Genomic DNA, 8176 nt, shown 5'->3' on the forward strand with positions numbered 1-8176 from the left:
TTTACCTGGGTCATCAATTTCTTCTTCTGTATGCTGTGGCTGACCTTGGCATTTATCTCTGTGAGATTTTAATCTTGACACAAATCCCTGTAGTTCCTGGCTGCAGTCCTTCCATTTAGCTTGGTACCCTTTGTCGGAAGTTGTTGGTAGTTTTTCAAAATAATTCCAGATAGGATCATTTTTTCTGCCTGAAGGAACCACTCTGCCAGGTCCAGAAGACATCCTTCCTGGTTGATTCCAAAGCAGCAACCGACTCAGTGAGAAGCTGCTTACCTAGAACAAGTTTCAACAAGAATCTTGTTGAAACTTGTTGTGGGCTGCACAGTGATATATACTACATGTAGGCTTATACCGTTCCTTGTATACTTATGGCAAGTCCATATAACACTGCTCCTTATATTGATATGCTAAAAATGTCCTTTAGCAATAATATCGCATATCAGATAGCAATCCCACAATATTTAAAATCTATATAAAAAAAATCCATTTAAATGAAATAAATCTGATTTAGATAAAAAAAAATCGATTTTTTTATACTTTTAAAAAGATAAAAAAAAAAAAAAAAAATCGCCAACCCTGGTGTCCACTAACCTCATACAATAATACCTGTTAAGTCCGGCTAAAATTGGCATTTCAAAGCATAACAGTGCCTTAAAAATAGTTTCTTATTTCACTGTAAAAGTTTATATTAACTTATACTGCATTGACAAGGATCAGGTGATGAGGGAAACATTTGCCAAAGTGAAGACACTGCAGCAGAAGAATGTATTTCTCTTGATAGATGAAGTATAGATTCGGCCAACAGTTGCCTTTTTCTGGTGGGGTTCTGAGAGGCATGGCAGTGAACAAGCCAGACTGCAAGGTCACTTCTATGCTATGTATTATGATGAAGTCGCTGCACAGAGGACCTAGTATTATGATTTCTGTGACACCCGTCCATAAGCTCACAGCAGCATACCAGCTTGAGCGTGTGAAGGAGGCGGCAGCTGCTGTTGAGAGGGCAGGTGGCGTGTCATCGGGTCTATCACAGACAACCACAAGATAAACCAGCAGTACTGTAAGCTGTTTGATTTTCCGGGTGATCGCTGTGCCACAGCCAAGCATCCTCTTGACAAAGATCGTGTCTGGTTTGACACAGTGCATCTTCTAAGGTGCATCCGCAACAACTGGATCAGTAAGAAGTGCCAGAAGATCAGTCTTGACAATAAAACAACAGCATCATTTGCTGACGTCAAGGAACTGTACGAGTCAGAGAAAGGCAGTATTCTGAAGACTACTCCCCTCACTAAATTTGCTGTCAACCCCTCACGACCTTAACTACAAAATGTGCAGCATGTCTTGTAGGTCTCCAATGAAAAGGTTGTGGCTTCATTGAAGCTCTGAGGATGTCATGACACTGCTAACTTCATCCAAATCATCCTCAACTGGTGGAATTTAGTGAATGTATCTGGGAAGGGGCAAGATCAGCGCATGAACGATCCATATCGAGCTGTTCAGGATCCCCAGTCAACCAGCCTGCAGACTTTCCTGTTGATTTTCCAATAGGCTTCTTCAGGACATGGAGCAAATCGAATCAAGTGTTTCACCCATGACACCAAGAATGAACTAGTGCAGACTATGCAGGGACTGACTGCCATTTGCCACTACTTGTTCAGAAACGTATGTATGTATACACACACACACACACACACACACACACATATATATATATATATATATATGTGTGTGTGTGTGTGTGTGTGTGTGTGTGTGTGTGTGTGTGTGTGTGTGTGTGTGTGTGTGTGTGTGTGTGTGTGTGTGTGTGTGTGTAAAAAAGGGGAGCAGGTTCTCAGTACTACGCGTGGAGTTAAAAACGACAGCATTGTTGTAGTTATTCATTTTTTTCCTCGTATTCTTGATTTTCCTGAACGTATAGGTTTCCTTCTTGGCACCTCGGCGTAGCGATGGGATCACCATTGGGTGTCCTCTTCGCTGAACCCTTCATGTCTACTGTAGAAAGATCAGTCTTCCAGGACGGGGAGTTAAAACCATCTATCTACTGTAGATACGTAGATAGCATCTTTGTCATCACCCCCTTCTGCTGTTTTGTTAGAGAATTTACAGTGCTGCCTTCAGGAAATTTCAGGCCTAGCTTTCACCACTAAAATGAATAATAACGGTCTACTCCCCTTCCTGGATGTGCTGGTCGATTCTACATCTGACAACTTTATTACTAACGTATATCGAAAACCCACCAACATAGATAAATGCATGAATGGCAAGAGTGAGTGCACTGACAACTACAAGAAAGGTGTCATAAGAGCCTATGTAAAAAAAGCCATATCGGTGTGTTCCTCGTGGCAAGCATTACATAGTGAGCTTCAACACCTTAGACAAATGCTCACAAACAATGGGTGCTCACACACCGACTTTGATTCTATTACTAACAAGATACTAGAATCATATCTCACAATCAAAGCACCACAAAATCATAACTACATCAACATATATTACAGAAACACCTTTACTAATAATTACAAAAAAGATGAAAAAGTCATTAAAGATATCATCCAAAGGAATTGCCTCCCTACAAGCGAGAACAACAAAATCAGAGTTCTCATTTACTACAAAAATCCCAGAACTTCCTCTCTGATCATGACGAACAACTCTTCTAGGCGATCAGACTTCACATCTAGAACCAATGTAGTGTACCAATATACTTGCTCTTCAGAGGATTGTAAGCCTCTTAACCATACCTACATCGGTTTTACTAGATGCAAAGTCAGCCGTCGCTTATCATTACATCTACAAGAGGGAGCAATCAAAGAACATCATAAGAATTTCCACAACGCTGTACTCAGAAGGGATGAATTGATTAATTCCACCAAAATTATTGGAACGAGTGATGACCCTAGGAGGCTACAATTGCTCGAAGCCTTTCATATTAGAGACAAAGCTCCAGTCATTAACATCCAAAGCAATTTGATCTCCACTATCCCATTGTATAGAAACAAAAATCCCCCACTCCTCCCTCCCTCCACCCCCTCTCTTCCTTGTCTCCCCCTCCTCCCCTTCCACCTCCACCCCCTTCCTCCTCCTCCTCTCCCCCCCACGGTGACCACACCCGCCTAACCCCCCACTCCCAAGCCCCTTACCCCGTGACCTCTGAGATCCCATTGTCAGACCACCTGACCATAGGCTTATATATATCTGTCATCCCCGACTTGTCATTTTTCTCTCCCATCCCTTTAAATGTAAGTCTTCTTGTAACGCTGCCATCGTATTTATTTGCATTTATATTGTATCCCTCATATTTTACTAGTATTGTTCTTGCACACAATTGTCACCATTACTGTATTTATCTAACTTTTGTAATTTTGTCACCAATACTGTAATTATGTAATTTTTTAATTTCAGTTTACTCTTGAAAATGTTTTCATTAAGACGACACGTTGAGCTCAGATAATGGAAAGAAATAGAAGAATACAGTGATTTAGTTTCAATTCACCCGGTTAATGGCAAATCTCTAATCAGGAAAATCGAGAATACGAGGAAAAAACTGAATAACTACAACAATGCTGTCGTTTTTAACTCCACGTGTGTGTGTATATATATATATATATATATATATATATATATATATATATATACATATATATATATATATATATATGTTGATATATATATATATACATGTAAATATATATATATATATATATATATATACATATATATATATGTACATATATATATATATGTACATATATATATATACATGTAACTATATATATATATATATATATATATATATATATATATATAGTTAATGTAGTTTTAACAGTAAGAACACTGCAAGACAATTGCTCATAAATAATTCTGTCAATAGTGATAAAGGGTGTGTGTACAAAATACCTTGTAAATCATGTAATCAGTTTTATGTTGGTCAGACTGCTAAAACACTCAAAACACGAATCAATCAACACAAGAAATACGTTAGAGAAGGAAACCAATCTAGCGGCATATTCAACCACATGAACCATTTTTACCACCCAGTTGACTGGGATAACGTTAAAGTCATCACATACAACAATAACATCACAGAAAGAAATTTAATTGAATACAGTTTGATCAAATCTAGTAAGGGAATAAATGTTAATCTCCATTAAGGTTTGTACAAATTAGATAGTTATATTTGCCATGAAATTTCTAAATTATTTAAATTGTAATATACCAGATATGAGCAATTGTCCCATACTTGTTGGACAGCATAAAATATCACGTGTATTTCTTCCACTACCTCTCCGAATTCCCTCTTCACCATGTCTCACTCAGTCATATATTCTATACCTTGTTGCTTCATTTTATAATTCCTTCTTTGTATCAGCACTGAAGATGTAATTATACGAAAGCGGTCTGCTTCGTTAGTTTACTTTTCCTAGTGGTTACTTACGCATATATATATATATATATATATATATATATATATATATATATATATATATATATATATATATATATCAATTAATCAAATCAGCCATCCCGAGTCCACTGCTGAACAAATGCCTTCTTCATAGCATTCCATGATTCACACGACCGCGCCAACATCTGCCACGTCACTCTTGCCAACTTCTCTATCTCGTCTCTCTATCTTCTGTCTGGTCTCCCTCTTCCACGCTTCCTATCTCGCGGCGTCCACTCAGTAACACACCTGCTCCATCGCTCATTAGTCGTTCGCACTAACTTACCTGCCCAATTCCACTTCCTCTCTTTTACCGCCTCCACAATATCTTTCACTCTAGTCTGGTCTCTCACCCAACTTGCTCTCTTTCGGTCTCTCAGCGTTACTCCCATCATTGATCTCTCAACTCTCCTCTGTGCAGTCCTTAGTTTTGTTTCCATCACCTTCGTTAGTTTCCAAGTCTCACAACCGTACATTATTGCTGGCAGAATGCATTGATTGTAAACTTTACGTTTCAAACATTGAGGTAGAGAGCCTCTCAGGATTTTATTATACTTACCAAACACTTTCCAACCAATTGTAATACGGCTTTTTATTTCATTGTCATGATCTTTCGTCATTTTCACCATCTGGCCTAAATAATCATACTCCTCAACTTCTTCAAGACTCTCACCATCAATTAATCTCTTTACTTTGAAGTTTCGTGTTGAACATTACTTTGGTTTTACTCTTATTCATTTTTAAACCTACTTTGACACTTTCTTTGTTCAAATCACTCAGCATATCTTGCAAGTCCTCTGCCTTCTCTGAAATAAGAATAATATCATCTACAAATCTTAGGTGGTTCAAATATTCGCCATTAATCTTCGAACATTTCTATTCCCAACTCAACTCTCTGATAACCTCTTCCAAACAAGTTGTAAATAATTTAGGCGAAATGGTATCGCCTTGCCGTACTCCTTTCTCGATCTTGATCTTTTCTGTATTTTTATGTAGTCGAATTATAGCGGTACCTTTCGCATAAATCTTTTCTAAAACCCTTACGATCTGTTCGTTTGTACCCTGCTTGCGTAACGAGTTTAGTATTGCTATTTGTTCTACCGAGTCAAAGGCCTTCTCGTAATCTACAAAAGCTAAACAAAGAAGTATATTGTATTCTGTCGTTTTCTCGATTAGTTGGTTCATCGCCTGCAAATGGTCTAGAGTCGAATATCCGCTCCTAAAGCCTGCTTGTTCTCTCGGTTGGTTTCCATCTAAAACTTGACTTAGTCTATTTGTAAGGATCTTGGAGAATATTTTATATACATTTGATAGCAAGCTAATCGGTCGATAGTTACTAAGGTCCTTCTGGTCTCCTTTTTTATGAAGTAAAATCACTATAGCATTGCACCACGATTCAAGAACGGTTTCTTGACGTAAGCACTGGGTGTACAACTGACCTAACCTAATATGAACTTCTTTCCCTGCGTCTTTCAATAGATCTATCCTATCAATATACCATCTTCCCCAGGTGTTTTTCCTCGTTTCATATTTTTAGAGCAAGTTCTACTTCTTCCTTTGTAATATCTGGTACACTACTAACGTCTACAGATGAATTTACTGACTCAACTACCGTCTTCGACAAGTAAAGCTCTTGGTAAAATTCTTCTACTCTTTTTTTGCCATTGTGTCTCTGCATTTAATGATTTCTCTATATTTATCTTTCAAACATATAATTTGCTGTCTTCCTAAGGCATGTCTGCGCTCGGTCACTTTAATAATTTTACCTTTCCGAATAGTTTCCTCTATTTCATCCGTGTTTCTCTTTCTTTTTTCTAATCTCTGCCTTTTGTTGATAAGCTTGTTTAGTTCTACTCCTATTTCATCTTTCCTCTTTTTAATCTGCATGGTCCTTCTTCTTTTAATCAGGTCATTTGTAGTTTTAGAGCATTTGTTTTCTTTAATACTTTTTGTACTTCCTACTTTCTCTGCCGATTCCCTAATGATATTCACTAAATTTAAATTCATATCTTCCACGGTATCCTCGCTGGATCTTAGAGCTTCGAAGCTATTCTTAATTTCTAACTGAAATTTCTTCTTATTGTCCTTAACATTTGCAAAACTGATTTTCTTTCTTAAAATTAGTTTATTTCTCTCGGGTCCGAAACTGAATTTAGCTGTGCAACCTACCATTCCATGGTCACTACCTATGTTGATTTTATTTATCACCGTATCATTGCTAACGCTCTTGCTCTCTTTTCCTAATATGAAGTCTACTTCGCTCTTTGTTGTTCCATTTGGACTTCTCCATGTCCATTTACGACCTATACGCTTTTGGAAGAAAGTGTTCATTATCCTCATGTTGTAGTTCACCGCAAAATTTACTAACATATTGCCTCTGTCATTTCTTTCACCTACTCCAAACTTACCATTACACGACTCATCTCCCATCTTCTTCCCCACTTTAGCATTAAAGTCGCCTATTACCAATGTGTACTTACTTTTTTCTTGATCCATTACCTGAGTTAAATCGTCATAGAAGGACTCAATTTTATCGTCTGGACTCTGTGAAGTTGGTGCATAAACTTGAACAGTTTTTAGAGTGTACCTTTTACACAGCCTAATCACAATCCAAGCTACCCTATCTGATAAACTGCTGCACTTAACTACGTTACTAGCAACCTCTCTGTTTATCAAGAATCCTACTCCATTAGATCCTTCTTTGTCCTTACCTCTATAGTAGAACAGGTGGTGAACATCTTAAAATTGTATCAGCTTTTCTTCTGCTCTTCGGACTTCGCTCAGTCCTACGATGTCCCACTTGATGTTGTCTAGTTCTTCCATTAAAAACTCTCCAGCCTGTGGTCTTCTAAGAGAATTCTTACGTTGTAAATATAGATCTTCATTTTCTTCATATTGTTTAATGTCTAAGGCTTGGATCTGCTTGGACAGTGCTTACATTTGGTGGCACACTGCCCGTAAGCACATGAGGCAATGCGGTTGGACCTTTAGGAGACGATGATCCAACAGGAACGCCCGGTTTTGTTTTGGCAGTGATCTCACCTCCTTGCCAACTGGTTTCTGGTGAGATATTCCTTTGATGTCACCTCATTTATTATATTCGGTGAAGCCCTATATCTACAGGGTGCCCAATGGTCCACGCCGTCATCATGACAGTACCTCATATATCTATGAGGACTTTCCCTGTTCGCCATCAGGGGCGTGCCAGTTAGCAGTGGGTCCAGCGACAGTGTGTGTAAGCTTCTCTTTGTCTGATCTTTCTTACAAAACCTGTTCGATATGGGTGACCCTGCAGAGATTTTCCCTCTATCGACATAGCTTTTGTAGTCATTAAGATTCTCACGCCTATCTATCAGCTCAAGGTGTCAACCCTCGGATAGGTATGTATGTATATATTTATATATATATATATATATATATATATATATATACATATATATATATATATATACATATATATATACAGTATATATACATATATATATATATATATATATATATATATATATATGTGTGTGTGTGTGAGAATAAATCACAAAAACATGTGATTCACAAAATGTGTCATAAAACCACTTGGAAAATAAAATGAAAGGTGACCGAACGTTTTCGTCTATTTATGAAAATGAAAATGTCTTAAATAGACGAAAACGTTCGGTCACCTTTCATTTTATTTTCCAAGTGGTTTTATTGCACACACACACACACACACACACACACACACACACACACACACACACA

The sequence above is a fragment of the Oratosquilla oratoria genome, chromosome 5, assembly GCF_046742065.1.
Source record: "Oratosquilla oratoria isolate Oo_2021 chromosome 5, ASM4674206v1, whole genome shotgun sequence".
NCBI lineage: Eukaryota > Metazoa > Arthropoda > Malacostraca > Stomatopoda > Squillidae > Oratosquilla > Oratosquilla oratoria.